This window comes from Aotus nancymaae, unplaced genomic scaffold (assembly GCF_030222135.1).
Source record: "Aotus nancymaae isolate 86718 unplaced genomic scaffold, 86718_ANA_hifiasm-v0.15.2.pri h1tg000004l, whole genome shotgun sequence".
Taxonomy (NCBI): Eukaryota; Metazoa; Chordata; class Mammalia; order Primates; family Aotidae; genus Aotus; species Aotus nancymaae.
In genome coordinates, this window is record NW_026988415.1 from 60,318,624 (window position 1) to 60,333,654 (window position 15,031).

Here is a 15,031-nt window from a genome sequence, read left to right on the forward strand (position 1 = left end):
GTCCTTGAACAAATAATATTGTTCTTGAGGATAATCTGAAACCTAGAATAAAGGTAACTTCATTCCGAAGACATTCACAGGTACAATTGGGTGTCACTACAAGTCTGTTGCCATGTTAAACTAATTCCACAGCTTGATGGTTTCTAAATTATTCAGGTGATGTATATTTAAGTTACAATAAATATTTTTTACTTCTGGTTTACTCTTAGGCTGAGAGTCTATACTTTGAGGACTCAGCTTTGAAAGTTTAAAATTTTCCAGATTGCCAGTGCTTTCAGAGCCAAAGCAACATTTTGTTCTTCTTATCTCTCTGGATTTTTGCTCCCACTTCAATTTTTCCTGGTAATTCTTAACTATTGTATCATTTAGCTATTGCTTCTAAAGAGATTTTTAAAACAAATATATGGTCTATTATTTTAATTTGTTATTCAATAAGAGTTGATTAGAATAACTTACCCTCTTATTACTGAAACTGGTTTTTCCCTTATGTTTTTTCAGGCTTAGCTATGCATTTAAAAGGATGTAGGTGTTTTCCCAGCATTTCTAGGTGTACGTACAGTAAGTGAGTCTTCATGTTTCTGACCATAATGCCAGAAATAAAAGTTTTCCAGGTGTATATTTAATGAGTCTCTCAAATACGTATGCAGAAAGGATATTCCAGTGAGCTGGGCCAAACTGTGCATGACCTTCATGTCCAATGCCTAGAATAAAGAGAAGCATGAGCTACCCATTCTAGTCCTCCTTTTACCTAAGTTTTCTTCTTACAGCAGAATTTTTTAAGGTGCCCACATTAGCTTTACTTTGGGTTTTACCCTGGCCTAATGTTTTCCAGTCCTACCTACCACATGAATCACTTGGGAAAGAAAAGCAATATTGTATAAGTTTAACACTATTTGTATTCCCTTGACCTAATTTGATTAAAAGCTCCATCCCATGAAACAATTTGTATGCCTAATTGTATCTTTGAGGACTCAATTTTGTCTTAATCGGTGTCATTATTTCTGTTCTTGGAGAGTATAATACAAGGGGTAAGTGTGTGGTAGTGTGGTGGTGGTGGAAATATTTAACTATTTAATACTTCTAAGATGGGTATGTAACCAAAATTTGTCCTGTGTTGTAGCTTGGAAAATTTACATTACTAGGCTTAAGTACTGTTAAGATAGTAGCCAACTTTCATAGCCTTCGGAGGCATTTGTAGTCTTTCAACAGTGGCAGGGCTGATAGAAGTTTATATTTTCCCCCTAGTAATTCTTTCCTTTTTAGTACTTTCCTGGATCTAAGATTTACCTTCAGACATGACTTCAGATAAATTATTCTTATTTCTAGAAATTCTTTGTCTACATATTTGAATTGCCAATAATATGCTTGTCTTTATTCATTTGTCAAGGTATCGTGTTCCTTTTTATAAAGTTGTGCGTGTAAGGTAGTTAGCATTGCCATTTGATATATGATGCAATTTAGATGAAAAAGTATTTTCATTTATAGAACATAGGCTTTAAAACAGAATAATTTCCATACTTTAACACTTTAGTCACTCCCTACATTTGTGTATCTAGTTACTTTAAAAAATATGCTTAATTCTAGTTGCACAAGATTTAATAGTTTTTCCCACACTTGTAAGAAATTTCACAATTGTGCTAGTATGCTCACTTCATCCTTCTGAAATAATTAACTTTATCTATTCCCCTTCTAGCTCTTCTAATGTAAGGTAATATTTCTTAAGGTCTTTATCTATTTTTTTGTTAACAGTTTAATTCTTTCTGCAAATTTAACATTTGACATAGGGATGAAAAGTGTACCATTTAAAAACTGTCCTAAAGACTTCAATCACTTAGAATCTGAAATTCTCATGTCCCAAATTGAGAAGGAGGCAAATTGGTCTTTACTTCAAATTTTTTTCTGTAACATCCATTCCCATCTATCTTCTTTTCCTTTCATGGTCTCATCACATACCTGGTCTCTTCCTCTACTCCTAATCCAATAAAGAGCCTACTCTGCTACTGGCAAAGTATGCTTTAATGTTAACATTTTCCAGAGTATTAAGTAGTAATGTAAGAGACTTGGATCCAACCAAAATGCCCATCAATGATAGACTGAATAAAGAAAATGTGGCGTATATACACCATGAAATACTATGCAGCCTTAAAAAAGGATGAGTTCACATCCTTTGAAGGGACGTGGATGAAGCTGAAAACCATCATTCTCAGCAAAGTAACACAAGAACAGAAAACCAACCAAAGCATATTCTCACTCATAAGTGGGAGCTGAACAATGAGAACAGATGGACACAGGGAGGGGAACATAACATGCCAGGGCCTGTCAGGGGGTGTGGGGATAGAGGAGGGATAGCATTAGGAGAAATACCTAATGTAGATGATGGGTTGATGAGTGCAGCAAACCACCAGAGCACGTGTATACTTATGTGACAAACATCCACATTCCACACATGTACCCCAGAACTTAAAGTATAATTTTAAAAAATCTCCATTTTCCTGACGGGCAAGGGACCTTGGGACACTCTTACCAGGGACTGCAAATAATTCTGGGGGCTTCAACTTTTGAAATTCTAAAGCTTATAATGGTCTGACTCATTGCCCTTAGTTGTGTTCCATGAAGGACTCTATACAGATGAAAATGGTAAGAGATCTTCATTGCTCTAATGATTTCTTAGAATGGAGGTGAGAAATGTATTATTCAAGCCAGCTACGAAACCCTGATATCTGGACAAATCTGAACCATGATCACCAGGCCACTAGAGAAGGGCTACTTTTTTCTGAACTCTCAATTTACCTTTTCCTACTTGAGCATATAAAGTGAATCTTACGTATTAACCTTTACCTTGCCCAGTGCCAAAAATCCACAAATTATTACAGTTACCCTTTTAGTCATTTGTACATTCGTTCCACAAATATTTATTGAGTGTTTTATTATGTGACAGGAACTCTTGAGCTTCTTGGAACATAGCTGTCAACAAAACAAACAAGAGGACTAGATTGCAGCTCCCACTCAGATGGGCAGAGCAGTCTGTGGAGTGTTGCATCATAAACTTCTGCTTCAGAACTACTGCAGGAATAATTCAGGAAAGCCAAGAGAATCCACAGACTATCTGCAGGAAGCTGATTGCTCCTGCAGGACCTGGGAGACACCCCAAATACTGTGAGTGTGCAAACTGTGGAAGTGGGAAAGGGAGATCATCTGCCCCAAAACACAAACACATACTGGGGAACCTGATGGTCTAGATAACAGTAGAAGACTCCAATCTTACCTAGAACAGAGTCAATTTAGAGAGATAAGCGAAACACAAGGGTAAAGGAAGCAGCGGGGAAAGCCCTGTGCATTCTCTGGGTCCCCTAGAAAGCCATTTCTTACTTGCCTCATAGGGGTCCTTGGGGAGGACTGTCAGAGGTACATGGAAAAGGCCACAGGGAGAAGAAAACCTCCAGCCAAATTTTGTGACAATTCCAACCAACAAGAAGTCTTCTGGCCAGAACACCGTAGCGGGAGGGGAGGTGTTCATCTGGTGTGCAGACTCCACAGGTGGAGATGCATGAAATAACTACTTGCTTTTGCAGCTTGGGGGCTGGTAGACTTGGGCAAGTTCTAAGCCCTGCTCATCTACTGCTTAGAAACAGACTTGGTGCTGTTGGGACGAGTGGGCAGGGTGGGAGTGAGACCTGCCTTTTGGGTTGCATGGGAGCTGGGTGAGGCCCATGACTGCCGGCTTTTCCCGACTTTCCTGATAACCTGCATACACAGCAGAGGCAGCCATAATCCAACTAGGAACATAACTCCATTGACCTGAAAACCACACCCTCATCCCCCACAGCAGCCACGGTAAGACACACCCAAGGAGAGTCTGAGCTCAGACACTCCAATCCTTGGCCGCACCAGATGGTGCTTCCCTACTCACTATGGTAGTGAAGAAAAAGGGCATACACTCTTCAGAGTTCTAGGGCCCCACTCACTGCCTGATCCTCCCTATACTACCACTGCAGATGCTCTCTTGAAAGCGCCACCTCCTGGTCCTGCACAAATATAGTGCATTAAACAATCAAAACTAAGGATTCTCACAGAGTACATTTCACCCCCCTGACACCTCCACTAAAACAGGAGCTGGTATCCATAGCTGAGAGACCTACAGAGAGTTCACATCACAGGACTCTGTGAAGGCAGTTTTTAGTACCAGCCCAGAGCCTGTTGGGTGGCTAGATCCAAAAAAGACATAACAATCACTACAGCTAGGCTCTCAGGAAGCCACATCCCTAGGAAAAGGGAGAGAGTACTACACCAAGGGAACACACAGTGGGACAAAACATCTGAACAATAGCGTTGAGTCCTAGACCTTCCCTCTGACAGAGGTTATTCAAATGAGAAGAAACCAGAAAACCAACTTTGGTCATATGATAAAACAGAGTTATTTAACACTCCCCACCAAAATCACACTAGCTCAGCAGCAATGATCCAAAGAAGAAATACTTGATTTACTTGAGAAAGAATTCATAAGGTAAGTTATCAAGCTAATCAAGGAAGCACCAGAGAAAGGCAAAGTCAAATTTAAGTAAATTTAAAAAAATACAAAAATGAGGGGAGAAATCTTCAGTGAAAAAGATAGCATAAATAAGAAACAAAACTTCTCCAAAGAATGGACACACTTAGAGAAATGTAAAAGGCTCTGGAAAGTCTCAGCAGTAAAATCAAACAGCAGAAGAAATAATTTCGGACCTTGAAGACAAGGTTTTTGAAATAACCCAGTCCAACAAAGACAAAGGAAAAAGAATAAGAAAATATGAGCAAAGCCTCCAAAAAGTCTAGGATTATGTTAAATGACCAAACCTAAAAGTAATCAGCATTCCTGAGGAAGAAGAGAAATCTAAAAGTTTGGAGAACGTATTTGGGGGAATAATTGAGGAAAAGTTCCCTGGCCTTGCTAGAGACCTAGACATCCAAATACAAGAAGCTCAAAGAACACCTGGGAAATTCATCACAAAAATATTGTTGCCTAGGCACACTGTCATCAGGTTATCTAAAATTAAGATGAACAAAAGTATCTTAAGAGCCGTTAGGCAAAAGCATCAGGTAACCTATAAAAGAAAACCTATCAGATTCACAGCAGATTTGATAGGGAAAGTTTCTACACTGCTGGTAGGAATGTAAACTACTATCTATCGGATTCACAGCAGATTCACAAGGAATTCACGACCAAAAACCCAAAAGCAAATGCAACAAAAACAAAAATAAATTGCTGGATCTTAATTAAAGAGCTTTTACATGGCAAAAAGAACAGTCAGCGGAGTAAACAGACAATCCATGGAATGGGAGAAAATCTTCACAATCTATACATCTCACAAAGGACTGTTATCCAGAATTTACAATGAACTAAAACAAATTACCAAGAAAAAAACAAAGAATTCCATTAAAAAGTGTGCTAAGGACATGAATAGACAATTCTCAAAGGAGATGTACAGATGGCCAACAAACCTATGAATAAATGCTCAACATCACTAATGATCATGGAAATGAAAATCAAAACCAAAATGCAGTACCACCTTACTCCCACAATGACAGCCATAATCAAAAAATGATATATGTTGGCATGGATGTGGTGAACAGGGAACACATCCACGCTGCTGGTGGGAATGTAAATTAGTACAACCACTGCAGAAAACAGTGCAGCGATTCCTTAAAGACCTAAAAGTACATCTACCATTTGATCTAGCAATCCCACTACTTGGTATCTACCCAGGGGAAATGGAGTCATCATACAAAAAAACGATATCTGCACATGCATGTTTATAACAGCACAATTGGTAATTGCAAAAATGTGGAACCAACCCAAATGCCCATCGATCAATAAATAAAGAAACTGTGATATATATATATGTTTATATGTATATACATGTGTGTATATAGATATCAAAACCACATATATATTTTCTACATATATATGTGATTTTGATATCTATATACACACATGTATATACATGTATATGCATATACATATACATATATGTGTGTGTATATATATATATATAATGGAATACTACTCAGCCATAAAACAGAATGAATTAATGGCATTTGCAGCAACCTGGATGGGATTGGAGATGATTATTCTAAGTGACGTAACTCAGGAATGGAAAATCAAACATCATACGTTCTTACTCATAAGTGGGAGATGAACTATGAGGAGGCAAAAAGATAAAAATGACATAATGGACTTCAGGGACTCGGGGGAAAGGGTGGGAATGGGTGAGGGATAAAAGACTTCAAATTGGGTGCAGTGTATACTGCTCAGGCGATGGGTACACCAAAATCTCACAAATCACCACTAAAGAACTTACTCATGTAACCAAACACCATCTGTTCCCCAATAACATACAAAAATAAAAAAAAATAAAAATAAAAAAAACACAGACAAGATTCCTTCCCTCATGAAACTTACCATCTATGGGGGAAAGAAGAAGACAATTAACAAATAAACAATATGTAATACAATGTTATATTGTGATAATTTGTAGAAGAAAAAAGTAAGGCTAGGTAAGCATGTCAGAAGAGAGTGTGTCTTTTTTTAAATTGGGTGGTCAACTCATAATGACCATACTATAACTTCCTGTAGCTATGAATTTCTATTACCTTCAAGGCGTTTTGATATCCAAGACACAAAGTAGTTCATTCACGATAAGAAATACGGAATAGGAACCAGCTGGTTCTGCTGTGCATGGCCCTTTAGATAGAAGGCATGGTGTGGGTAAGAATATGGGAAGCTGTCTCCTTGGTCACTGAGGTAGAGCCAAGAAAGAACAGGTCCTTACAGGACTTGCTGGATATCAGGTTCATGACTTTTAAAAAAATAATAGTTATGTTAACTTTAATTATACACAAAAGTAAAAAGAGAAAAACGATAAAGCCCCATACATCTGTAACTCAGATTCAAAACTGTCAACATTTTGCTAGTTTTGCTTTATCTAAACCCCTTATTTTGTGAATATTTCAAAGCAAACTTGGACATCACATCTTTTTACCTCTCTATATTTTTGTATCTCTATAAAAATGAACATTTTCTTACACAATCATGATGCTAATGTTATACTTACCAAAATGAAAATGATTGCTTGGTGCTATCTACTACACGGTACATAATCAAATTTTCCTGATAAGACCTTTTTTAGAAATTTTCTATTCAACATTGTATAGTGAACTGTAGTTAGTAAATTGTACAAGAAAATTAATTAAAAGCATCAGAAAATCAGAATTGTCCAAAAGATTGAAAATATACATTTATTACTAGTAATTATGTTATCAGGCTCTTTAAGATCATTTTCTAATCTCCTCCTGATTCAAAAAGCCTTGTAATGCCATGAAAATCCACAACCTATAATTGTAAGAGTTTTTATCAAGAGAGGCCAAAGAGATGGGCCATCGATATGCCCCTTCTCCTTTTGTAGCTTCCTCCTTTGGGCTTCTGGCATCTTGAACTACAGCACCTGCCAAATTTGATGCCAACCCCATCAAATTTCCAGATATATCCAGGTCCCCCTGGTCATCAGTATCTACAAAATCTATTTGTATCCTTCCCCAACAGCCACTATCTACCTATTAAAATATTCTAAAGCCAAAAAAAAAAAAGAAAAAGAAAAGAATGTAAATACCACAGAAAGCAGTATAGCACAGTGATTAAGAATAATGGGCTTTGAAGTTAAGTACAATTAAGTTTGAATCCTTGTTCTTCCACATACAAACTTTTCTGAGATATGCTCCTCCTCCTCTGAAAATGGGGATAATAATCTCTCATAGAGTTGTTGCAGAGCTTAAATGAGAGAATATATGTAAATAATTTATTATAGTATCTGACATGAAGTTATCATTCAATAAAATGACAGATATTACCATTACTAGGTGTGGTATGAGAAAAAGGGAACAGAATACACCTTAAATCCGGAAAATGTGGGTTTTCCTTTTTGTAGTACTAGCTATGAAAAACTCTCTAAAACATTTGTTTAGTTATACAAAACTCATGCTAATTAAGGTCATTTACATGGAATGTTTATAAATTTCTGCTTTATTGTCATGGTTATTCATATTCAGTATTCTTACCTGTATAACAGAATTTACTTCCTTCTATCTGGGTGTGAAGATTAAATGAGATACCATATGTAAATATATTCAGTGTATTGTTCAATATTATGGAAGCTTAGTAATATAGGTTAGATCTGAGTTTGTAAATTTCTGACTTTTTAAGTTTTAGTTGATTACAGCATTAAATCATTCATGTATGCTGAGACTTCACAGGTTATTGTTCATGATATAACCTCTCCATGAGGTTAATATTTTAGCTTCCATATATGAGTGAGAATATGTGATATTTATGTTTCTGTAGCTGGCTTATTTAATTTAACATAATATCCTCTAGTTCCATCTATGTTGTTGCAAATGACAGAATTTTATTTTTTATGACTGAATAACATGCCATTTTTATATGTATCCCACATTTTCTTTTTTCTTTTTTATTATTTAAAATATTCTTGTGATTACATAGTAGGTATATATATTGATGGGGTACATGAGATATTTTGATACAGGCATGGAACATAAAATAAGCACATCATGAAGAATGGGGTATCCAACCCCTCAAGCATTTATCCATTGAATTGTGAATAATCCAATCTTTGTGAATAATCCTTGGCTATTGCGAATATGCTGCAGTTAATATGGGAGTGCAGATATCTCTTCAATATTCTGACTTCTGTTGCAGTATTAACACTCATTTTTGCCAAGCATTACTTTCCGTCGTGCAATATTTCACACATTGTTTCAGCAACCACCATTTTTTTCTACAGATCCTGCTTCCATAACTGATCACTGAGTTCCAAATCTTGCTTGAAAATTTCAGTCAGAACACTCATCTATCTGATGTAGTCCTTGCCAGGCCAAGTTTATATTGAAAACTCTCTTGACCAACATCCTCTGCCATTAGCCACTTCAAATAAACTTCCTTAAAAGGCACAGCTGCTAGCCCTGGCATATTATTTAAGGATACTTTTGATTCTTTTTCTTTTTCTTTTTTTTTTTTTGAGACAGAGTCTCACTCTGTCACTCAGGCTGGAATGCAGTGGCGCAATCTCAGCTCACTGCAACCTTCGCCTACCGGGTTCAAGTGATTCTCCTGCCTCAGCCTCCTGAGTAGCTGGGACTGCAGGCACATACCACCACACCCGGATAATTTTTATATTTTTAGTAGAGACGGGGTTTCACCATGTTGACCAGGATGGTCTTGAACTCCTGACCTTGTGATCCGCCCACTTCACCTTCCCAAATTGTTGGGATTACAGGCTAGAGCCACTGCGCCTGGCTTTGGTTCTTTTTTATAAAGCTAAAGGTAAAACTTAATGATAAGGTGAATTATTATTATCACCAAATTGCTTAGCTACCCAATAACAATATTCCAAAAATGAATTGGATTCAATACATTTGGTGAGTAAATTATTCTATTTAAAATTTAAAAAGTGAATTTTTACAGCACAAATATAGAGAAATGTTTTCACTCCTTTCAAACAAAAACTCATTTTTTCAGCTCTACCTCATATTTTAGTAGTAACCAATTTAAAGTTAATCATTCCTTCCCAGTTAACTTAATAGTACTTCTCTATACTCTGTTATCATATTCTGCTTTCCTATACCCTCAGTAGTGTGCTAGTGGATGTTTAACAATTTGTCTCTCTGGTGAAGTGGAAGCCCTAATATGTACTATTTGTTAATTTTCATGTTGTTACTATCCCACCATGTTAGGCTTCAAGCTACTCGTTTTAGATTACTGAATGCAGAGTTGGGAAGAGATTTGCACAACCAGCTCTCCTGAGCAAGTGCTGACAGGCTCTAGCACAGCACTACCACTATTCACCTATTTCTCTCCCCTCCATTTATTCCAAGGAAGACTAATATTTGATGTGCTTACTTTTAAAGTTATCAAATTTCTTTATACATAATGCTTTTGTCAACAGGAAGAAGGGCTGTAGGCAGGAAAGGATATGAAGATTCTACACTAATACTAAAAACTTAAAGTAATTAAAATGGAAGGTCGATGTAACAGATTTTCCAGGTATTAATGCTGCACAGAACCGTGCTTTTGATATTGCTGCAGAAAATCTTAATACTAAATACTTGGTTATGAAGGACAAAACCAGTGTGAGTCACTATAAGCATTAACTGTGCATAACTGTAGGCGATATTGCCAATTGAATATATTGAGTGTCAAGAAAATGGCTCTTGTAATACTAATTGCCAAATCCTAATGAGAAATCTATACTGCTAACACTGCCCAATTATATTTTTTAGAATTCTAGAACCTGTAGAAGGCTCTAACATATTACACCAATTGGGGTAAAAAATGGGTTGTATTACCACACAATACAAATAAGCTCATTATGGTATCTTTCCTATGCACCGTAATCACCAACTAAATTTGTGAGCAGGAAATGGCACTCGATTACAGTGGTCAACAAAGGCATGTGAATATCGACAATACACCATGGCTCAATACTCTGAAGTTCATTGAGGATTTTTATTGAAAGAAAAGTAAGAAGAATTAAAATAATTTTTATAAGGCAAGCTTATAAAATTATGATATAACATTTTCACATATTCTGTGTAATGCAAGTCAGTAGTACAATGTAGTATAAAAGCTCTGAAAAGGAATCATGGAAATTTCATGACCAAATAATTTTGCTATATCATTTAGAAAATTTACTCTACTGGAAACAATGATATTTGTTTAAGTTTGAAAGAAAACTGTTGCCTTAAAACTTCTTAAGACATTCAAAACACTTCATATTTTCCTCTGGGTTTTGTTGTTGGAATCTGACTGCCAGAAACTATTTTACCCACATGAAATTCATGGCAGGAAGGTGTTCTTAATTACTAACTCTCACCTCTAGGGCCCAGTCTGGCCACATTAGGGTTATTAAAGCTCAAGCCCAAGGCTGAAGAACTCTCGCATTTTCAGGATCCATCTTGGCATTTCTATCTGTCACTTAACTTACACATGCTCTGTGCTTTAAGCTTCTGTGACTTCCTTATTTCTTGATTTGCCTTGACTCCTTGCTACTTACTTACTTGTTTGATAAATCAAATTGACCTGGCCTGAGTTTATTTTGTTAGGTCCTTGGCTACCGCCTCGTTAGATTTCTGACACTTATTCTCTTTAACTGGTTCTTGATTTTTGTTACCCAATTTGAACACCTCTAAATCCAGAATCTTGCCTTCTCTGAATTTTGCTACATGGCTCTCCATTTACATTTTTTTCCCAGCTACCAATAATTTGGGCATCACTATCTAGTTCTGACTATTAGCAGTTCTATATGCACCTACATTGCTCTACTCACGTAGTTTCAGATCATTAGTTCCACCTTGACTTAGACCCAGTCCTTGAGCCCTAACTTGCCTTGTCAAATCTTGGCTCTTCAACTTTCTTCCATTACCTGGGACTGAAAATGACATGGCTGTTGATGGTTGCTTTCAAATGATCATAAACTTTATTTGATCAAAAGTATATCATCTAGTAAATTAATGATCTATTGACCTCAAGTAATTCACTTTGCTTCCTTGTACATTATTTTCCTTATCCATAAAAAGTGAAGGCAGGCCGGGCGCCATGGCTCACACCTGTAATCTCAGCACTTTGGGAGGCTGAGGCAGGTGGATCACTTGAGGTCAGGAGTTGGAGACCAGCCTGGCCATCATGGAGAAACCCCATCGCCACTAAAAATACAAAAAATAGATGAGCATGGTGGTGTGCACCTGTAATTTTAGCTACTCAGTAGGCCGAGGCACAGGAATCACTTGAACATGGGAGGTGGAAGCTGCAGTGAGCTGAGATCGAGCCAGTGCCACTGTACTGCAGCCTGGGTGACTCAGTGAGGATCTGCCTACAAAAATAAAAAATAAAAAGTGAAGGCAGGAGGGTGGATCACGAGGTCAAGAGATCGAGACCATCCTGGTCAACATTGTGAAACCCCGTCTCTACTAATACAAAAAAATCAGCTGGGCATGGTGGTGCGTGCCTGTAATCCCAGCTACTCGAGAGGCTGAGGCAGGAGAATTGCCTGAACCCAGGAGGCGGAGGTTGCAGTGAGCCGAGATCGCGCCATTGCACTCCAGCCTGGGTAACGAGAGCAAAAACTCCGTCTCAAAAAAAAAAAAAAAAAAAAAAAGTGAAGGCAAAATGATGTGAAAATGAGACAGGCTTTTTTCTTGTTCAATTTGCTTCAAATATAGCCTTTTCAATGCTTTCTATTTTTAATGCAGAGTGTTTTTTCAAAAGCTTTGGAAATGACTTTAGATTTTTAGGAGCCAATTTTGCCTTCCTTCCTCGACCCACCCTGCCCCCCAAGTTATGTTATAGCATAATTAGCTTTTTTTGCTGTCTTTTTAAATAACCACATAGATGATAAAGCATGTATCTAGGTGCTTCTTCAGAAATATTTTGCTTGTTTGGGCGAAGGTATTCTCAAAGTATCTCTTGATTTGAACTGAAGACTACTACCTACACTCCTCAGATATTTTAATTCCCTTAGGGATAAATGAACTTTCAGCTCAAACTATGAGTGCTTGGTTGATATATTTGTATGTAAAAGAAGATAGCGATTTGAAGCATTTGGCGCTGGCCCACACTTCATCCTGCTAAAAGTGTAACTAACCACATTCCAGACAAGTTATATAGACCAGTAACACTCTTATGACTAAATAATTCACTTTGTACATCATCTTAAATTATTTATCAGGAGAATTATTTACCTAGGATCTGTCCACTCCAGCAAGTTAACAGATGACCTACAGGAAATCCATGGAATTCACCCCCAGTAATAAATATTGCGCAATTTATATGTGTGTATGCTTCTGGAGAAAGGATTCATGGCTTTGTCATATTACCTAAAGCATCCTCAATCTCCCAAATGATTGAGAACCACTTTAAAAGTTAAATGCAAACAATTTAAACTTTCCAAAAAGTAAACTTCCTTTTTGATACCAATAGGATTCGAACTGCTTTCAGAAGTCAATAAATATAAATATATATGTCCCCTACATATCTGATAGCATACTTGGTTATGAACCATACAAATTTCAATATTTATTTATTCAAGCAAAGTTTTAATATGAAATCAGAGAAACATGAATAAATTTCACCATTCACTCAAGAGAGAAGTATATAAATGGAATTCTTTCTGGGTATATACACAATGGTTTTCTTGAGGGAGGGGAATTTTGTTATACCAAAATTGCTAAATTAGAATAATTGATTCTCTGGTCTCTCACTTTATCCTGACATCAATAACGTGACTAGGAGGGAGAACATTTGGAGCCATAACAGGAATATAACAGTAGACATGTCAGAAATAAAACCCTACTCTGCAAAGTCAGTCACCCATATTCATCGCTCTAATGTTCCTAGATCCATTTAACTCAGATTCTCACCCCACATTTAAGGACTATCACACTATTTTGTTTTTAAGTCTGTGGCTGTTCTACTAGACTATGCGTATTTTGAACACCAAAATCATGTTTTCATAAATTCTATGTGGCTTACACATAATGCAAGCTAAATAAATATTTGTAAATGAAACTAACTCTAATCCCCACCTTCGTAGCTACAACTAAATATAGTTATTCTCAACCTTTATCATACATCAGAATTTCCTAGAGAGGTTGTTAAAACACAGATTGCTTGGCCCTCCTTTCAGACTTTTTGAATCTGTAGGTAGGGATCAAGATTTTACATTTCCAAATAGTTCTCAGGTGATGTTGATGCTGCTGGTCCAGGGGAAACATGCTGAGAACTATTGGCTTAGTTAAAGTAGAAAAAAAAGCCCAGAAATATTAGAAGTATATCACTTCTGAAAAACCACAGTGGCACTCAATAATTGGTTTTATTTCAAAATTTGCTAGGTGAAAAAGTCGTGTATACATTGTCTATAAAAAGAGGTACCTTAATAAGTGAAATATAAAATAAAAATTTCATGTTCTGTAGAGCTTATTTATGGAATAATTAAAGTAAGACAGTGTATACTAATAATTCAGAAGGGTTTTCTATCATAAGGTTTACTCTTACCTGGCCACAGTCAGAGTAGAAACGTTCCTTCAAATGGCATTTCCATTAAAATACTAATAACATGGCTGCTATGGATAATGGAAATCCACTGAGAAACCATAAGTTTAACATTTCATTTTAAAATTATTTTCTTCTGCTCCAAATCAGAAGTATTTAAAAGGACAACACTTAATTTCAGGTTTCTCATCAATTTTTGGTGGACAACTTTAAATGGAAATGTCAATGAGCTGTAAAATTCCTACAAAGTGGGCAAAATAAAAGTAAAAATAGGCCAGGTGCAAGGGCTCAGGCCTGTAATCCTAATGGATGCTTTGGGAGGCTAAGGTGGGAGGATCACTTGAGTCCAAGAGTTTGAGGCTGCAGTGAGCTATGATCATACCACTGCACTCCAGCCTGAGTGACAGAGCAATACCCTGTCTCTAAAAATTAAAAAAAAAAAGAAATAAAAAATAGTATTTCTTCTCTAAATGCAGCTATTAGTGAATGTTTCTTTTCAAATAAAGATAATCAACAGAACAGAGCAGGTGTGGTCTGACTAGGGTAGAGACTAATAGAGCTCTTAAACTCTCTTGATTCGGATGATAACTTTTTACTAAAGTGGTTTAAGTATGAATTATCTTGTTTAACAGCTATGTTCTACCAGTTCATATTGAATTTATAGAATTTTTAGATAAATTTCCCAACTTAGGTGTTTATTGCCCTTCATGAACTTATGCAACTGATTTTTATAAACCTCTAAAAGCGAGACTTACTGTTTATCCCTGTCAAACTTCATCTTATTACATTTGTTTGTTGAGTATTTTGAGATCTTGGTTAATATCCATGCTTTAATTATTCTACTTAGATACTTTTTACTTACAAGTTCAATAAATGCCTTTAATTGATATATTGTTAACAGGACAAGTACAGGTATCTTAGGCATGAATTGAAAAC